Source organism: Betta splendens, chromosome 13, assembly GCF_900634795.4.
Source record: "Betta splendens chromosome 13, fBetSpl5.4, whole genome shotgun sequence".
Classification (NCBI taxonomy): domain Eukaryota; kingdom Metazoa; phylum Chordata; class Actinopteri; order Anabantiformes; family Osphronemidae; genus Betta; species Betta splendens.
Genome location: NC_040893.2, coordinates 10103954 through 10124819, shown reverse-complemented (window position 1 = coordinate 10124819; position 20866 = coordinate 10103954). Strand labels below are relative to the sequence as shown.

Genomic DNA, 20866 nt, shown 5'->3' with positions numbered 1-20866 from the left:
ATCAAAACACAGATGTACAGTATTGCTCACTGTGTAGTAGGTAGAAGTGATGATGATGCTTTGCATAAACATGAGATGAAAACCAAACAAAAGAACTAGATAAAAGTTGATGATGAGCATTACCTTCAAACGCTCTCTAAACCTATACAATTTGAGCCAATTATAAGCTAGATCAATTACAAAGTGCAGAAAAGCACACAAACAATCCAACTTATAGATCCTTGCCAATTTGTTTCCTACTCCTCCTGCCCTTTTCAAATTAATTATTTCATTCTTTCACATGAGCAATATTATTGATTCAGCTGTAGTCGATGGGACTATAGCATAGAATTATAAACATAATCCAAATTCAGCAAATTACTTTGTCTTTTACATTACAGAATGTGTCAGCTTATGTGATTTACATATTTCTCCTTTGCCTCCTACATTCAGTAAAGAGACAGAAGCGGTGCTAAAAGAGGTTTTCATTTTCTTGTGTATGTATTAGTGCTGATTTTCAAAACACTGGAAATTGAACAATGTATCATTAGCCTCTTACAGTAGCTTGTAAGTATATAAATAATACAAGTATTTAATTCCAATTGCAATACACGTCTGTCTGAAGCCCCTGGCAGGAGGAATCATGCGGACACAGGCTAACGTGCTAACAAGCTAACAAGCACTGGGCCTACTGTCTGCATGTCTCAGCTCAGTATAAGGATACAACAGTCGACAGACAGCAAATCTGTACGACAGCTGGTACCAGAGTTTGTACTGATGTAAGGTAATGAATAGAGTTTGTAGCCATCACATACAACTCAGCACATATAGGAGATAACGAGGAAAAGTAGGTCTAGAGTCCGAGCTTCTGGGAGACTGTTGTTGGCCGACCGTGTTTCAACCTTCTGCAGGGGCATTTTAGAAAGTCCAGTGAATGACCATGCATGTAGCTTCGTCCATCTATTTTCCTAACTACTGCTCTTTATACAGTTGCTAAAGAGAATGTCTGCTGTCACTGGGCAAGGAGCAAGGTGCTGTACACCTTGGACAGGTCATCATTCCATCACGTTTCCAACCCTTGGTCAGAGAAAGGCCTACAGTCTAGTAGGCTAGGGTGTCAAACTGCGGTCACCTTGAACAAGTGTGTCGCTTGGCTTATTCAGCTGCTGATTGGCTTAACATACAGTACCTGATCAAGGTAATCAGCAGGGTCTGGGGAAGGAAAAGTTGGAAAACCAGCAAGGGACTGGTTTCAGTTAGACACCCCTGCTATAGGCAGAAAAAGGACTGTCTTTAATACCCTGCAGAACAAACCGAGACCACAGTTTGTAATGCTGTATGTCCCTACACTGTTGTGAATATACTTGAGGGTTTATAGAGAAGGATACCACAGTTCTTTTCTGTCTTCCTGTACATAATTATACTGGAGTGTGGGTTATGAATTTGACTCAGGGAAATATAAGTTTACTGAGTTGACATATCCTAAATGTGCAAAACAACTTCCACTTGTATCTTGTTCCCATCTTGTTTTTCAGATACTATTAGTATTTGGATTTATTGATGCAGTTTGACCACTATGGTGGAACATATTATCTTTTTTGGGGGCCTATAATAGAATTATTTTATCTTGCCTGCCAAAACAGAAAAAGCGATTGTAAGAAATTATACTGTTCTGCAGACGTTTGGACTTTATAGCCTCTTTCAAACTGCTGTTGGATAGAAAATCAAAGGTGTTCCGAAGCTTGAGAGAGTCCAGTTTTGTGACATTATGATGGTATTTCAGTTCACAAAAGATGTCCTCTCTTTGCTTTGCAATTTTCTGATTTCAGACTCTGGTTCTGTTTCAGATAAGGGTCAGGGGATGATCAGGTTAAATCAAGTGGCTGCAATAAATTCCTGTCCAACGTTGCGCAATGGATGCAGAGAGTTCAGCGACGATGCATAAGACTCTGTTTGACAATCGCTTTTTCTTTTGACCTTCACCTCTGCTCGAGAGCTTTGGGTAGTGACCAAACCAATACGATTATGGATTGAAGCGGCCAAATTTAAATCTATCCACATGCTTACTAGGCTCAGTATCCATGGCACAGAGGAGCCAGACAGTCCAGAGGGCCTGAGAGTTAAGCTGCTTCTACTCTGCATTCAGACGAGTCTGCTGGGGTTGTTCTGCATCTGTTAAGGCTGCCAACCCCTCATGTGCATCCCTTTGAATGTACATTGGCCATGGCTGGCTGAGAGACTATCCCGGGGCAGGCCCAGCATGTTCTGAAGGTGCTTCCAGTTGCTACCAGAGCTTGCTAGAAACCCACAAAATAGGAGCTTCTGTTAAAAAAAAGAAAGGTGTACGCTAGTTGTCCCCAACTGGCAGACTCCAGGCCAAGTCCAGCCAAAAAGACTACAAGGATGCATGTTAAATGAATAAACATTTTTAGAGGCAAAGCCCAGTGATGTTGGCAGTTTCCTACAGTAGTAGTCAGAGAGACAGTTATGGCTCAGAGAAGAAACCTTTTTTATGTTTTATGTGTAATATAAATGAATCAATTAAAAATCACAACCTACTGTAAGCTAGACACTGTACAGTTTTTATCTTAACGTTAATAACTTGGGACATATAGCACAGTAAACATAGCAGAGAAGTAGTGATTCTTTTCTTTGTGCTTCGTGGTTGAATAATTCATAAAGTAGTCAGTATTTCCAGGTAACTCTCCTGTCACAACTAAGATGGCTGCCATCAATTTTTAACAACAGTGTCACAGCGATAAGCCGAGCATGAACTTTTGGAACATAGAATTTCCAAGTGTGTTGCGTAACATCACCTTCTTCTTTTCTTTCTATGCAGTAATATAATAACCACATTTTTCAGATCCATAACTGGATTTGTTCAGAGCTGCTGTGCTGATCTGCCTGTTGTATTTTCACCTGAAAGGTCACAGATACCTTGTTTTACTGCCAGGACGGCTGCAAAAAGAATCGCTCTGTGATCCTGAAAATATCTAAATGACGTAGGCTGTGTGCTTGAAGGAGGAAATTACAGTCGTTTTGAAATGGACAATACGCCTGATTTCCATACACAGCCATATCCAGAGGTTGTGTAGGGCACATTTTAAAGTCTAGGTGAGTATGACTACGGCTGCACCGGGTTATGCATGCTGTAACAGAATAACATCCCTCTGTGGTAAACGGAGGCTTGGCGTGACATGACGCTACTCAATGTGGAACAGAGCTTTAGGGGCAGGCTGTTGGTGGATGCACAATACAAAGTGAATGAGGGAAGGAAGTTAAGCGATTGCATGAGTGTGGACTGGAGCTGTCTGTCTTGTGGATGACGTGCGAGTCATGCACCCAGTGGAAGCGGAGGCACAGGGAAGGGCTCCACTAACGGCACTTGTGAACGCTGATATAAGTAGGTCAGTTGATTTAATGGTGCTCCTCACCTGATGTTATATTAAGTCTCCAAAAGCTGCTTTGACTTGCTCTGAGACGGCAGCAACCACGTACAGTACTGTCAGTGTTTTCTCCTTTCACACAGCTAATCTTTACTATTAACATAGTGCCCCTAAAGATAAATCAACATTGCTCTAGTTGATGTATGATTACAAGTTAGGAGATGGCAAAGGACAGCCTTAATCCTCTCTGCTGCTATTGTCTGTCACGAGCCAAGATGTAATATTAAGCTTAAAAACAGTATGAGGCTGCCTGGTAGACACAGTCTCTCAATTTGTTCTAACAATGCAGCTACATAGCATTTACCTGTACTGTAGCTTAATCCCATAAAGGAGAGACTTCTTTAAAGGGAAACACAAAAGTCATTTTCTGTCAGGAATGAAATAAAAATATCATATTTATCTGCACCATTTTGCCTCAAATTTCACCTACTATTCCTAATTCTCTGATCACAGTTCTGGTATAAAACTTTCTAAAACCATCTGGTGTAAATCCTCATTATGCAGCATGTATTTGAACCTCCTATAAACAGAGGTTGAAGCTGAATTATTTTTTATTTTGCTATCCAACACATCCTAAACTCTAAGTCTAGACAAAGTGAAATGATTTCAGCCAGATGACATATGGTGACCCGTAGAAGCTGCTGCAACCTGAGTAATGGGATTACATTGGACTATATTTATATATTGCAAAGGGGTATTTATAGCTTCATGAATTGTGTTCATAAATATCAAATAGAATTTTTTTTTTGACCAATCAAAATGTTAAAATGAATCTAAATGCGATCCGCTTTGGTTTAGTCTGAATATCATCCAGTACACACACAGTGAAACATTAAAATCACCAGCTGGATCTCATGTACAATACAGGAGTCCAGTGGCTTAGCAAACACACTGTACACACCAGCGTCCTCTGTGTGACAGCAGGGACTGAGCTTTAATCTATTTTCCGAGCAGCTTGTTGATGTAATATTTATAACACTACTTGTCAGCAGTGTTTATAATCTAAAATAGTTGTAGAAGCTACACATACACTGTTCCAATCAGACCAGTGTCAAATGCAATGGGCTGGTTAATCCTGCATGAACTTCACTGCTGTATTTAATAGCCTGACATAGCATTAGAGCACACTTTTATCAACTACTGTACCTGTGACATACGTAAAGCTGAGCTTGTTGCATAAGATGCGTCGGTCTTAAGCCCCTAACTCTAGTTTCCTCCTCCTCCTCTTTTCCTCTATCGCCTCCCATTCCACCACCCCAGCAAATGGGAAGAGTTAATCTGGGCAGTGGCTGTGGCGGGATTAGTTGTGTCTACTGTATGTGGTGTTTATGTGCTCTGTCAGAGCTAGATTCGTGATGGATAGAGGGAGGGAGGAACAGATGCAGGGGTGAACTGTAGGAAGATAAAGAGACAGGTGGGCTGATCCGCAGTCAAACACGGGAAGATAGACAGGCTCACGGAGAGGAAAGAAAACAAATTATCAGGAAGGCGCATGACTGACACTGACATGTAAACCTGCCTGAATCCGGCTGAGAGGTTGTCAAGTTGGCTGACTGCATCGCAGACATAAAGTGAAAGTACCCATTTTTATGATCTGCACAGTTCTGAGGCTTTAAAATCAGTTACAGCAGTCATGCACCAAGCATGTTTACTACTTACTCATTAAGTTAGCTTATAAAGCAGGAGACATTTTGCACTGTTAACTCTATTTTTACTGGGGCCTTAGACGGTGTCATCGGTCTTTAAATAGCCCCGTCCACACAACAATCAATATAAAAAGCTTAGCAAAGGTCAAACGGCTGAACTAGGAAAAGGCTATCAGAGCCAGTATGGATTTTATTAAGGCGATGGCTACAGGCCACGTTGACTCCCATTGACATTAAATACACTTTCTTTACCAGTGTCATTGTAGAAAGTTCACCGTTAGAATATTGGCATGGTTTGTTTTGGAAAAATAGAGAACGTTGCTGCACTGGTTCCACCAATGGTTCTCTGTTAAGCAATAGTTAAGCAAACATATGGCAGTGATAAATTTCATAGTGTGACAGGAACACAAACTTTGTTTCCCAACAAAGTTGCCAGAAACTTTTAATCCCCTCCGGACTGTGTGTGTGTGTTTTTTTTTTTTTTTTTTTTGTGTGTGTAAGCGAGGAACAACGTATATATTTTCACCACTGCCAGTCTTAAATCGTTCGAAAGGGCAGCAAAGAGGGCCCGGAGTGTCTGGACTGAAGTGAATGCAATACATCAACGGGTGACGTGGAAATAAGTAAAAATGATGTAGGTGCTGTTGAACCTTGGGTAAAATGCTCCCCTGGCCATAATGATGGACAAGTAGACACAGTTAGACAAAGGGCAAACAATAAAGTGTCATATCCATTATTGACGCCTTTGGCCTGTCTTTAAAACGTGAACTTCAACCTGCAAAAGAAACATTTAAACTGTCATATATATCAAATATAGTTTTACAAAGATATCGTTGTTGTTACTTTAGATTCCCATTAAATCATTTTAACGCTTTCGGCCAACTGGACCTCTGGGTCTCTGTAAACGAAGGATGTGCTATGACACACACAAACACGCGGACGCACACATTCCTGTAGCCATGTGCCAGGACACACACAAACACGCTCACACTGCGACAGTCATAACCACGCGGGGGGAAATGTCAGTCTCTTTGTCGAGCAGAAGAGCCTGACAGAATCAATTAGCAGGCAGGGAGAATGGAGAATACTGGATTCAATTAAACTGACAGCTTTCCCCATAGGCACCACTCACTGGGCCATTATTCAGCCAAACTGTGTGTGTTTGAAAGAAAAGAGAAACGAAAAGAAGGCTGGATGTAGAAGCAGTGCGTGCGCGTGTTTGTGTGTGTTTATCTTGAGGATGAACTCGTTTCTCTCCATCTGCCCTAAGGTCAGCGAGCTCTGTTAGGGATTTAAACCCAGGCAAAACCTAATCCCCACTTCAGCCGTCCGCACCGAGCCACACACACAGAGACCATAGTTCAAAGAGCAGCTTTGGTATCAATACAGTAGATTCACAGGCCACATTAGCATTAGCAGGAAAATGGGTTTCCAGCCCCGGCTTTGAAAAGAGCTCCAGCAGGGGCAGATATTTCTACTACTGCTGATTCTAGCCAAATGTACTGTAACTGGCAGGGATGTTGACAGGGGTTCAGAGCATTTGTGGCTCAGGCCAGAATCTAAGGGCATTCACCCTGCAGAAAAGGCCAACGTGATTACACACTGAGCAGTGCTCTCACTCTGCCTCACCAAGTGCTTATTTGGGGCGGCGGCGGCTCAAGTGGTGGAGCGGGCGCCCGGCGGTCGCCGGATGGGGGGGGGTCCATTCCTGTGCCTGCGTGTGTGGATGGGTGAATGACGAGCAGGTAGACCAGCGTTATGCAAATGTTCTGTACGACCGTACCTCCTCAAAAACCCAAGTAATCGGCATTGGCTGTGGATTATACTGTGTAGTGTGGTTTATCTGCTGACATGTCATTCTGCCTGCACTGAATTAAGAACCTCATCCTTATCACTATTCCTCTCATCTGGTCCTGAACACACAGAAAAGAGCGATAAAGGTCACTAAGCGTAAAACTGCTAATGAATAAGGTCATGGGTTTGATTGTTATGTTGGCTTTTCCATATTTGCATATTAAAGGCCTGGCCTCCTCTCTGGTTACTCCTCTTAGTCCAAAGACACACAGTCGGGTTAAAAGGCAGCTCTAAGTTGACCATAGATCTCAATGGGATTGCGGATGGCTGCTCTTAGTGTGTGCTGCCCTAGTGATGGGCTTGTCTGTGTTAAGCTTGGCCTCGCACCCGGTGACTTCTGGAGTTTCCTCCAGTGACCCTGCAGCAGTTTAGAAGACAAGCGCTTTGGATAATGGATGAGTGGATCTTTCTTACATTTAAACAGCAACTATCTTTCCCTTCAGACGGTCACATCTAGCTAATGGGAGCAGCACGAACGCCTCCCCACAGTCTTTGGTGTCTGTCATTTATTGCTTCACTCTAAATTCAGCAGGGTGCCTGCGTCTGCTCCTTTGCGTGCAAATACAGCAGCGTTGCATTGGAGGAGTTTTCATTGCCATGAAGTCTTCCCAGAACACTTTTTAACTTCTAAATGGCTTTTTTATGCTTACAAATGCTGACAGAGACAGGGAAACTTGTTCTTATGGTCTGTTTTAATATTTCATTCCGACACAGGCCTCAGACATACAGGTTTTAAGAGGATTTGGAGATGGAAGGGAGGGGAGAACAGGTAAAGACCTTCAGACAGACAATATGGAGAGCAGCAGCTCTGGTTCAGCAGTGGGACGGTTCACTTAAACAATCAATTATGAGGCAAGGCTCCTTATTTCACTACAGACAAGCTGTTAATGCATTTAGAATGCTGATCACATCGAGGCTGAAACTACTGCTTTGTAAAAACAAGCCTTCATTCAACAGTGGAAATGTTGTTACATAATCACCAGGATGCAGTTCTGTCCCGGAGGCAGACACGTCCCTGTAATGGTGGCTATCACGTCTCTAACATATCCCATATGTGATGGTGTTGCTAAACAGCTGTAACTGCTTGACTCTGACTCTGAAATGCTGTCGTGCTGAGCTGCAGTGAATCAATTGGGTGGGCTTGTAGCTCAGTGGGCACTGGCCTGGGACGCAGGAGGTTCCAGGTTCAAACCCACCAGGGCTTCAGGGGTGTCCTTGAGTAAGACACCAGCTCCCCGGGCACTTTGCATGGCAGCCCACTGCTGCCCCAGGGGATGGGTTAAATGCAGAAGACTTATTTTGTTGTTAAATTGTAATAATGACCAATAAAGGCTTTCTTTTTTTCTTTCTAATCACATTTGGAACATTGTTGCACTCACTGATTTGGTTGTGTTAGAAAGTAAAAGCTCTGATGTTACCATGTGACGTCGCTCTCATCTCCAGGAAAGTATTGAACCTGCCTAAATGGACATTAATCATCAACATGCTAAAGAATGATATGTGATATACCAGATAGATTGTAAGCAACACCGAAACCCTCTTCTGTGTTTTCCGTGTCTACATTTGTCAGCCTGTCACTGTCTCCCTCTGCATGTCCAATTCACTTTGTGGGCGCTTTTTTCACAGTCTGTCACAAGCGCCGGGTTCGACATGTTGCTATTTTTGTGACCTTGAAGCGCAGGTGATTGAACAACAAAATGCGGGTCGCATACAAATGGGGCAGAAACGGCAAAGCGCCGCCGTGTTTTTGTGAAGCGCATCTCATCTATTATAATTTAGCAACGCGTGCCTGGCGCAATGAAAGGAGTGGTGCACGTCCAATGCGATGACGCTAATAAACAACAGTAATAAAAGCAATCTGAATGAAGAGTGAATAAACAGGCTGTGTGGGTCGGGCCAGGGCAGTGACCACAGGCACTGGAGCACACTGGGAAAGTGCGCTGTATCTGTCAGCATGGCCGGTTGGCGTCTCGTCTTGTCTGCTGCCGTCTGTATTCCGATTGCTACTGTACCTACTGTATTTGCACGCAGACACAAGGGCGGACACTGAAACCAGCTTTAATAGAATAGAATATCAAGAGGCACTGCTGCATTTCTACAATATATCAACGCTATTGATTCACAAACTGCCTGTTGCCCATTAACCACAGCAGGAAATGTGTATCATATAGTGTGTGTATGTATGTATGTATATATCTATATATATATGAGACGGACAGAAAGAGACAAGAGAATTAGGAGAAGTGGATTAGAAAAGAGGGACGATGAATATGCAGGAGAGGCAGAGATGGAATATTATGGAATGAGCAGTGTTGACACTGGGGAGCATGTATTTAGTTCAGCTGGTGGATTAGAGCCTAATTTTACATCTAAGTGGGCCATAGGGGGAGAGAGTGGGGCTGCTGCTTGTTAATGGCTTAAGAGTCTTGTAGGGGCTAGAATAGACTTTGACTTCAATGACAAGTTGTACTTGATACACACTGGAGATTCTAAGGGCTCAGTAAAACCATGTCTTCAGCTCAGTGCAGTCAAGTTGAAGGCCTGCTAAGTCGTCCACTTTTACCGTATAACTAGTTGTACTGTAAGTGGAAACTGCTTAGATCCTGTTCTAATGGCTTGTTTTCACGCTTTTTCATGCAAAGTTCCTAATGTTCTGAGCCTGATCAAAATTCAATACACAGTAAGTTCAGATAAGCAAAGTTTCTAAGTTGTGTTAAGCTAAGAAACTGAATGTACTCTCAAGATTATCCTGCACAACCTAAGCCAAGCTTTTGTCTGAGACACACACACACACACACACACACACACACACACACACACACACACACACACACACACACACACACACACACGCACACACGCACACACACACACACACACACACACACACACACACACACACACACACACACACACACAAACTGTTGCTTTGTAAAAGTGGGGAAATACAAAGTCCTTATTTCAGTTTTTATGGATTATTCAGTCCTGTCTTCCTATTATGTGTAATGCATGCATTAAAACATAATGAATTCAAAAGCATTAACTTCCTGTTAGTATGCATTAGAGGGAGAAATATGCATAAAGCTGGGCAGAAAAGACAGAAATGAGAAATACTGCAAATGTATAAAAGGTAAAGTGCACAGAGAAATGCTGGGCCAATAGGCAGCTAAAGTGCAGGAACAGAATGTAAAGTAAAAATCAAAGAGGATGGGGGTGAAGCAGAAATAGAAACTGTATTGAGCTGGTTACTTCTGAGACTGTCCTGTGCTTTACTGTGTCTAGCTGCTGCACTTATCATTACACAGCCACTGCAGGGAGTCCAGTGTAAAACCATGTTGCTGTTACAGGAACCAGTCACATGAACATGAGTGATTAATCAAAGTCATGTGCTGCATATGGAGCAGTTTGGGCTCCTGGTCAGCTGTAACTGTGTGATCACGAGCTGGACGCGGTCGTAACGTTCTGATGAGGAATTGGATTAGCATTCAGACGGTACTGTAGATGGGATTAAGAGTTGCGTAAATAGCATAGCAGAATAAAGCAGAAGTAACAAAGGAAGAACAAATTGGCACAGACAGAGAGATGGGGACTAGAGCATGACAGGCGGCGACAGAGGAATAATTACTACTAGCCTCCATAGTAAATGATAGATCCCACACACAAATGTGCATGAGCTCATGTGCGCACACACACACACACACACACACACACACACACACACACACACACACACACACACACACACACACACACACACACACCCCAGCAGAGTAAGGCAAACTTGAATAGGCCAATTAAAAGAGAGCTACTGAGACGCCGGCCAATTAGCAGTGACAGGACGCTGTTTTTAACAATCAACAGTGATTGCTCAGTGCCTATGTGCCATCAGCTCAGGACATGATGGGACCGAGCGCGAAGCATAACCCACACATTCAACACTGTCTTTCATCTGACGTGACGACTGGAACTAGAGGCGCTCTGTCAGGAAGAATGGCAGCGCTGCTTATTCTAGCAAGCGCCCCGACTTGGGTTGATGTTCACCTTCACTGAGTCTGTTGTCAGAGTTGCAGCAGGTTTAGCAATTAAAGATGTGAGAAAAGTCAGGTGGTAAAGTCTGTGATAGATGGAGGTTATGACATACTGTACTATGTTTAATAAGTCCCATTAGAGCTGAAATCTACTCCATGAACATAAGTGAGCTTCTGATTTGTTTCTGTTTGGAATCCGCTCCAGGCAGAGGGGGAATCCCACCACCAAGACTTCCTTCCCAAAATACTGTAAGTACTTCCTTGTGGGCTCCTCTGACCTAACTGGGCATCGCTGTCACTTTAGTTATTTATCCCGATCCAAAGCAGCAGTCCTGTTGTGGTGTGCTCCTTCAAACGCAAAACAAATCGAACCTGTTTTCAGACACAAAGGAGCTGCTGCATCCCCTGACATCCCATCATGCAGGCATCTTCCCAAACCCAACCAGCCTCTTCTAGGATGACTGTGGGCGCCCCAAAGTGCAGCGCGGGCGCTTTGTTTACACACATTCAGACATTTTTAACAAGTAAAACATCCAAATGCATTGATTTTTCTGACACTAATCTTAGAAGAATCCGTATAACCCACTATATCCACGCTGATCAAACCCAACACAACAGCATGCAGACGCCACAGAGGTCCACTTAAATTGGAGTGCTGAGGGGAAATGGAAAGTCAGCAGCTGGTATTTTGACTTTAAACAGTTTCTGGGCGGCAGCGCCCGGTCCAGGTGGCTCCTCCAGAGCTGCGGCTCTAACAGTGTGTCTGTGAGCGCAGCTTTGTTCTCTCATCAGTTATTCATCGGAGTTTGTTCCACCTTGCTCTCAGGCTGAATGAATAAGAGCGGGTGCTTGTGTGTTCTGGAGCCATGTGACTCAGCTGTGTCTTGAAGCGTGTTCAGTGGGACCCCTGACAGCAAGTCCTCTGTGTGGAGCTAAGCCGGGGTCCTCGCTCCTAATGAGGCGTTGTTCACTCCTTCCTCCCTCCCTCTGTTATTTCCCCTTTTATCTCTCGCCTTCTTTCCACCTTTCCTTTCCTCCCCACCTCTCTCTCTCTCTCTCTCTCTCTCTCTCGCTCTCATCTCGTCTTGCTCTTTGTCCCTCCATCCTTTACTCCACTGCTTTTCCCCAGTCACTTCCCTCTTCTACCCACCTCTTTTCTATTTCCTTTCATCTGTCCCCAACTCTAAACTCTAACTTCCAGCATTTCACTCCTCACACGTTCCTCTGTACCTCCCACTCTTCCCTTTGCTCGTTCTCGCCCCTCTGCCTTGCATCTAAATACTATGAAAATTAATGAACGCCAGTTAAATGAAACCGAATATATGCACCTCTTTGAAGTTAGTGTAAGTGGCTCTGGATAAGAGACATAGACTAAATGCTTAAAAAATGTTTATGTAAACGAGGATCAAAGAACACTACACTGAAGGCTGTCTTCGTCTGCTGGAAGTCATTTAGACCAGACAGACAATATTTATATGGCTGCAAACTTCAAACTTCACGTCTTAATGACTAGTTGTTAGCATCAGTGCTATAAATACCAATAACTATCAGCATCACAGGTTCTCAAGGGTGAAACTGTCTGACGCGATCTTTAACCTGAGGTGAGTGTGGGCTGCTGGTGTGACTGGGTTTTATCAGATGGGTGTGTGAAGTTTAGTCTGAACATACAGCAGTGGCTGAGGTCTGTGACAGGTAAAAATCGATGTTAGAATTATCACAGCACATTTGACAAATAACGGGGCCGTGATTCAACATTAAAGCCATTGGAAAGTGAAGGCAGCTGTATTTTATGATCTGAAACCTGTGATAATTAAACATGAGGTGTCGTAAAAAGACACAGTCAGATGTAACACACAGTTCTGTATGATGTGATTGTTGCCTTATTGATTACATGACTTGTCTGACAAGAACCTAGGTTTGAATCCAGCAGGTCACAGTGAAGGGGTAATGTGGCAGACCTATGGGCAATAAAAGCTGAAATGAAGAGCCAGGTGTAAACATAATTCACAGAACATTTAAAATGCATCACATTCATTGAGAACTCAAACAATAGTCTTAAATAAATGTTTTCTCCACAGTGGCATCCCAAATTGGCTACGGATGAATCTCTGGTGCATGTTTGTAATTCAGAACAACCTCTAGAGAATATAACCATAAAACAATTGGCTTTTAATGGGATCATGTGGATTTAAAAGGAAAGAGAAAAGAACTAGAGGAAGAAATGTGAGGAGGAAAGACTCAGAGCCTGGTCAATAGCCGCCAACAGCCAATACTGCAAATCAATGTAACAGCATGTACCGTTAGAAAAAATAGACTTGAACGACACCATTCAGGATGTAAGTGAACCACAGAATGCATATGTGTGGAGGCATGCGTGTGTTTATTAATAGAGCCCAGTGTTTACCAGTGAGAAGCCTTCAAGGGTTGGAAGACAGAAAAGGAAATGGAAGAAAAACAGAAGGGCAACGAGTGTATGATGGAGCGATGAAGTAAGAGAACGTCAGGGAGAGGGAGGGTTGCTTCAAATCTCCACCGACAAGAAAAGAACTGATGGTCATGTGATATCCAATCCTTCCTGACAGCACAACGTCAGTGTCTCCACGGCAGACGAGCGCCTCTGCTCGTTACGGGATACGTTCCTGAGTCCCGCATGTGCAGGAGCAGCGAACTGCTTTTTAACCTTTCTGCTTTATTTAATTAGCAGGAGACGGCTCTTGAATTAGACGAAGAGGAACAGGGCAGGCGCCGCTCAAGGTTGGAACGATTACGGCGGATTTTTTAGAAAGTCGAATCAGGCGGAAACGAATGATTTTGTTTGTGAATGCGTTCACAATTACTGTAGCCGCCAAGGCAGGAGTAGTTAGCAAACGCATTCGGAGAAGCGTTTTACTGTTAATTTTCATTTTCTTACTTTAAACGAGCGTAAATCTGCACAACATTTCCAACTCTTATGCTTTTCCTCACTAAGTGTGGCGTGACTCTGCTACTGTATGTGGGCCGGTGCTGGTGGTTTCTTCCCCCCAGCTACTTTGCTTTAGCCTGAACTCTAACTCATTTTATGTACTGCTGTACAGTTTCCATTTATAAGTAAGGCTCTTTATGAATTTGGTTATTTTGTTATTGGCTTAATTTTAATACTCATATGACGCACTGTGTCTTTTCTCTGTAATTCTCTAGTTGCTGTTGCTAATCCTACATGTAACAACTAAACTTGTTCAAACCCAGCCGAGAGACGGAAGATAACAGGATAAGATTTTAGTCATGAGGGACTGAGAAGTAATCATCATCAAAAACACCCAGAGAGAGAAAAATAGATAAAAAAAAAACAAAATAGAACCATATTACCAATAATAGTGCTTCTTTGTGAACATGACAGGAAGATACAAATTAGATAAGCATATAAAAGCCTAATACTTTACTGATCCTTCTGCGACCTTGGGTTGAACTAGGGGGTGCGTCACACCCTCAAATCTCAAAGGGACCAAAGAGTATGATCAGCCTCTGTAATCTGACTGACCTGCACACTGTGTTGTTTCAAACACATGCAATGTGCAAACTAAATATTTTATTGAGTTGTTTTCTCAGTCCCCAACAACAACGTGTAATTTGTGCGTTAACAGCTGAGTTTTTAAATGTCAGTGTAGTCTTTTCTGCTCTCGATAAGTCCCAACCCTCAACTCCGTTAGAGAGCCACAAACCCACAGATGACATTTTATGCAGGTGTTAAGGACATGAGTCCAAGGAAATTCTGTACAACTGCAACAATGGTAATAGTTATAATATTTCAGTAAATTAATTAAATGATATTTCACATGAACCTTAATTTAAAATGTCAGTCTTTAACAAATTCCTACTGGTGGTTAAAGACTCCTTGGCGGCTCAAACATCAGCCGTGCTTGAATATTACGCTTGTGCAACACATAATGGAATCTCAGTCTTTAATGAACAATAAATAAAATAATAAATTTGTTTACTCGTATTTCATTGAGCGTTGTGGGATTCAATCCCTTCACTGGCTTGCGCCTCTTATCCCTGCTTACCATCCAAATCCCCTCTTTCGCTTTCTCCTCATCCTCTCTACCTCCTTGTTGCTGTACTCCTTCCCTTCCTGTCGCAGAGTCTCCTCCACTGCCTCTGTCCTTCCCTCCTTTACTTCCTTCCTTTGTGTTGTCCTCTTCTCTAATTTACTACTTCTCTCCCCTCCCCTTCCCTCAACCCCTCTCTCCCACTGTACTGTATGTGATGTGTCTAATTCCAATTACTTCTCCCTCCATCCATGAAGATCTGAACGCTGGGTGAGGGGAAGCCAAGGGAAGAGTGGTAATGGACAAATGATGAAGGGGAGCGAGTACCAGTGGGGGGTTGGGGGAGCTTGCCACGGGGTAATTAAACATTGATTTGGGACGATGATGAAAACGGCAACAAGATGCAAAACAAGGAGATTATGGGTCAGACAGCCAGCGGCTTTTGCTGAGCTATGCAAATATGTGGTAGAGTAAGGAAGCATTGGAGAGAGAAGTGAATAACGAGGTAAGACTGCAAGTTAACATTAAAAGGAGATGTGAGAGGGATGCGCGAAGATGTACGACAAAGGTTTGACATGAGGAGCAAAACACAAAACAGTAAGAGGAAATTAAGAATAGGAATGCAAGGGTAATTAAAAAAAAAGATCATAAATACAAGATTATGTGTAGGACGACAGAACGACTGCAGTTGTGAAAAAGGAAGATTAGTAAATGCACCATGTGATGATGTGTCTAAAGTAACCCCTAATCTGAATCATTAGTTCTGTGTTTAATTGGCACAAATACAGCAGATACCAGAAATGCTGTGTGTGCGTGTGTGTGTGCGTGAGCAGGCATTTGTCTTCATACCCTTAAGCTGATTAGTATGTATGCAGCAAATCATTGAATCAAATGACAATGACCTACAGTTGACTGATCGCTGCCACCAGTGGATGTGGGGATGTGCACACCGACATGCATAGATGCCAGTGTGTCAGTGAGTGAATTATGATTTGCACATACAGCAGACAACGCACAACACCACACACCACACAATCATGTTGTAGATGTTTCCTTCTGTTCTGACATGTGATCAGCCAAAACATTTTATTTACTTTTCATTGTCCAATTATTGAAAAAAAATTAATCTTACTGATTTTAATTTTGCACTAAGCTTTATTATTATATTAATAATATAATTATTAAATAATAAGACAAATAATTATATTATTATTATAGATTGTGAACAGTAAAATTAATAGGATCAAAATATGACTCTGTCGACCTTTATTTACACTTGCTGCTTTTAGAATGTTATGTTTCTGTATAAACAGACTTATTCATGGTGGAGTTGCAGGGAGAAAACCACCATTTAAAAAATGATGGACTTATGAATTGTGCAAGTTAATTTGTGAGCTGAAGTTCAGCAGAAGGTGAACCGTGCAGTTCTACCAAGGTTAAAAACTGGAGGTTTGGTTATGGCGAGTCTGTCCTGATTACAATTTTATAGACACACCATTAAATAACAGGGGGGGGCGCGCGCGCACACACACACACACACACACACACACACACACACACACACACACACACACACACACACACACACACACACACACACACACACATACTCTGTAATAACACAGGCCCCATTGAAGCCATTGTACCTAACATGTAGGCACACCCATGCAGGCTTCATGTCAGCCTTAAAGCTTCGCTTCAGATGCTTCCAGCACCTGTTTCATTGCAGTTACCCCCAATGCTCTCACCACTCACCTACAGTACATTACACTCATATTTATGAACACATTCACACAAGACACAGAACAATTCCACTTCTGCACTTGATTTAATTCATATTTTAGTTCATCTATGCCTAACAATTCTGTTTTTGCCAATCAGATACTCTAATGGGTCTCAGGATAATTTCCCAAATGAACAATTTAATAAAAATAGAATAGAGGATATTTCACAGTATTAAACATTTACTGTTACTGCAGAAAATGTAGAGAGAGAGAGAGAATGTTAGGTGACAGGTAATTGTGGGTAGGTGTTTGTGTTGTTTCTTGGATGAACACGTTGACCTGGTTCTGCGTGCTTCTGTTGAATGAAGCTTTTCACTTAGGCTACGCTCATACTGTACCTGATCCAGACAGCGATCTATGTCAGAAAAGAAGACCTGAATCTGTTCTCTTAAATACATTGTTTTTTGTGTGTGTGTGTGTGTGTGTGTGTGTGTGTGTGTGTGTGTGTGTGTGTGTGTGTGTGTGTGTGTGTGTGTGTGTGTGTGTGTGTGTGTGTGTGTGTGTGTGTGTGTGTGTGTGTGTGTGCGTGTGCGTGTGCGCTTACGTATCAGTGGCAAAAGGTGAATATACTGTAAATGCACAAACACACAGATGCTCCCACAATCACTCCATGGAGTGGGCACATACGCCTGGAGGCTGACACAACACACTCAAAACAAATATCTACTGTATATGAAAAAAGGAGTATGGCATTTTGCTGATCCCTTACATAAACATTTGCTAGGATTGTGTTACCAATTTTATTTTCCTGCTACTGATGCTTTTTTATTGCAAATAGCGGTGGACATTTTATGCCCAGGGAAGATTATTGCACATATGGGATACAAAGTTTTGTATATATATCCTGTAAATGGATAAATGAAAGGACACATACCACATTTGTAGAGCAGTTAGTGTTTGCTGAAGATCCAACCCTTCACTGTAGTCAGCACATCTCAGCACTGCCAAGTAACGGAAGATTGTGCTCACATCGCAGGATGTTGTGGCAGAACACAACTAATCTATCAATCAGTCTTATCAGGTTCCATACAAAACCACAACAAATACACTAATACAAACAAATTTGCACCTTCTGTTTAATTTGGTCATTTGCAATAATTATCCTTATCTGCACTTCTTTGATGTCAGTGTAGTTACAATCACACATAGGCACAGAGAGAAAATGCAGATGTATTAAAACACCCAAGGACCATAAAGACCGAGTAAAAGCCAAATTGACTCATGACCGAGGATCTTGAAGTGCTCCCGATGAATGAGCAGCACAGATTCAGGCAAATCTAATTATGGACCCAGTTCGGCCACGGAGGGCGAGAGAAGCTGACGCCTGGTTGTTTGGCTGGATTATGTGCTGTAGCCCGCTGTGAAATCACAGCTGCAGCGTTGATGCCATTTGACCTCTAACTGAACAAACAGAACAATGTAATATGACCAGCGACAAGCGCACACCCAGGCTTACTGCAGCTGTGAGGACATGCGTCGACACAATGCGCCACCGCAGCCATCACTTTTCAAGCCGCAACCCTGGACGCTGCGAGGGCCGGTCGACATGTCCTCAGATCAGTGCTTTAATAACACAAGCTTCCTCTGTTGTCGCCTGCTTGACATAACATGTTAAAACCTCCATGTAATACTATATATTGGTTTTTGTATCTGTCAATCAGTCCTGGCTTTACACAGTTACTACATGGGGCAGTTATGTGGTGGACATTTTATTGCAAAAATAAGGCGTTTGCTGTAGGACAATGCTAAAAGGTGTAGATTTGTTATGTCGTTGATCAAGGCTGGATAGTTTGGAAACTAATATCAAATCCACATTAAGGGCTCATTTGTAAACCTCAAAATGCTTGGCTACTTTTTTCTGGAGATGTTTTAGGACTGACTTAAGTAAAGCATCTGTGTCTAAAACTAACTCACATCTACGTACACGTACAGTACAGTAGTTCACCACGTGGTCACCACGGTAACTAGCACCAGCCTGGAGGGCAAATCCCAATTAGTGCTCTCTGAGCAGCAACATGGTGTCATAACGGTTAACACCTTAATTCATTTGCAATCCGCTCGAGACAACTCCGACGTGACGTTAATACTTGCACATAAACAGCCGGAGATGCCTCTAATTAGCTACTAAAGATCAGACCAATAGCAGCAGTTTAGGTTCATTTCAAAACTTAGAAGGTTTCAAGTCCTGAAGTCAAACTTTCCACTCTGGGTACATTTCAACAATTCATATTGAAATTTAAATAAAAAATAAACATAACTACCAATTACTGCGCATGTGACAGTAGTTTGTAATGGAAACTAGGACTAGGTTATGGATTAACACTGATAAGTTACAGTATGTTTTATTACAGAAACATGTTGAGGCTCATCCTTAAACTTACAGTATTCCCTCAGTAATTAAAGAACAACTACTGTATAAGATTTTTACCTTTCAATGTGCAGGAGTTTCCTGTAATGTGGGGGAAGCCGGACTTTGAGGTTGTGTCCTGTAGATGAAACTGACCCTGAGATTTTGGCTAATGCATGTCTGCCAGCTGTTCCTGTTTGCACGCTCACTCATCATCCGGGCGCACAGACACTCATAAAAGGCATCGATTATATTATTCAGAGGGTTCGAAGAGCATGTCTCACATACAAGGTTAACTAATACAGCGCCAGCCAGTGGTTTCACAGCACACACTGTACACACTCGGCCTCTAATGGCATCGATCGTAAGCAGTCGGGGGGTTTGGAGACTGCGTCACAGGGCCTTTATGCTCTGAAGCCCTCCGAAAAGTTTAGTGCTATTGGTGGGTATTGGTTCTATGTGAAAGTGGCTCTAAATTGAACTGTCTGCCTAAAACCAGTTAAATATAAAGACACAGAGGGTAGTGTATAGATTACAACATACATGTATGGAGGCCTGGGGCATTTTATGACCGGAAACATCAATAATTGTAATATACAGTTTATAAATGTGCTTCAATCCCCGAGCTGCTGAAGTCTATTTTCTGTTAATCAGCTTTAGGACATGACAATGTGGCAGATGTAGCTTATCTGAATAAATTTTCCCGACTCTCATCCTGTTCCCTCCGTACTCCTGTGCTCTCGTCAGCCACCTCTTCCCTCCTCACAGCATTGTGCCTCAACCCCACTAATGGATATTGACTAAAGAAACACATGCGAGGGGGACTTCACACTCATGCACATACTCAGAACTCGTTCTGTCCTTTACTCAGGATGGAGCTGTTGCATCCTGTTACGCGATTGCAGATTTCCATTTGATGAGAACTATTATGGGATGTAAATATGGAGCAGAGCGATGCAGAGCTTAATAACCAGCAGTCCTTGCGTGCTGCAGCCAGTCATCCTCTGTTTTGTTGCCCGTTCTGCTTGGCTATTCTAGAGTATATGAATGAGGAAGTTAATTGTGTTGATGCTAAATATTGCTGTGTACTTAAATACACTAGAAAGGAATTAGACATGTAAAAGTAGTGTAGAGAGTGTTTTGGTAATTGAAATCTAAAGATCACAAATTACAAAGTCTTGAGCCTGTGGACTCAACATATTTTGCATTAGTCTGTATTCGACATGCCGGTTTAATCAGTTCTTTAAACATGCAGGCAGTCCGCTGCGCTAGATACTGTGGAGTTCAGACTCACATTAACCCAAACAGAGGCGTGTGCACAGCAGCACCTGACTAGTAAAGAGTGCATTTTGTACCTGCAGGGCCACTATACCTACTAACTCCGTCCAGCCTTGAGCTGGCAGATGCAGACGGACGGTTGCTACGCAGGAGAACAGTTGCCATGCTTAGAATTGTAAGGAGCTGCTTGTCTCCCACAGTTAGCTCAACTGTCTGAATACACAAGTGTCCTCTGTAGCTCAGAGGTAACATAATAATCACGTTTCAGTAGCGAATCCCATTTCTGTTCCTCACAAGTGTCAACGTTGCGTAAATGAAGAGCAATTGTCTGATTCTCCCGTCAGTGTGGATGGATTTGACGTGTCGCATTACCGGTTGTTGTTTTCTTTTTTTTCTCCCGGAGAGACAGTTCAACCGGTGAGCTAAAATGAAACATTATGTCGGCCAGTGAAAACATTTCTGATTAACTTCTGTAATCA

At 42.6% G+C, this 20866-nt stretch overlaps 1 protein-coding gene and 1 long non-coding RNA gene across 18 annotated transcripts in view; one reads left to right on the top strand and one right to left on the bottom strand.

The window, feature by feature from the left end:
- LOC114868382 (uncharacterized) overlaps nucleotides 1-20866 on the top strand; it is a 129734-nt gene that overhangs the window by 30906 nt on the left and 77962 nt on the right. The gene's annotated exons all lie outside the window — the stretch shown is intronic.
- Nucleotides 1-20866, bottom strand: part of zgc:172282 (leucine-rich repeat and fibronectin type III domain-containing protein 1-like protein) — a 107288-nt gene that overhangs the window by 19219 nt on the left and 67203 nt on the right. The window lies entirely within an intron of this gene.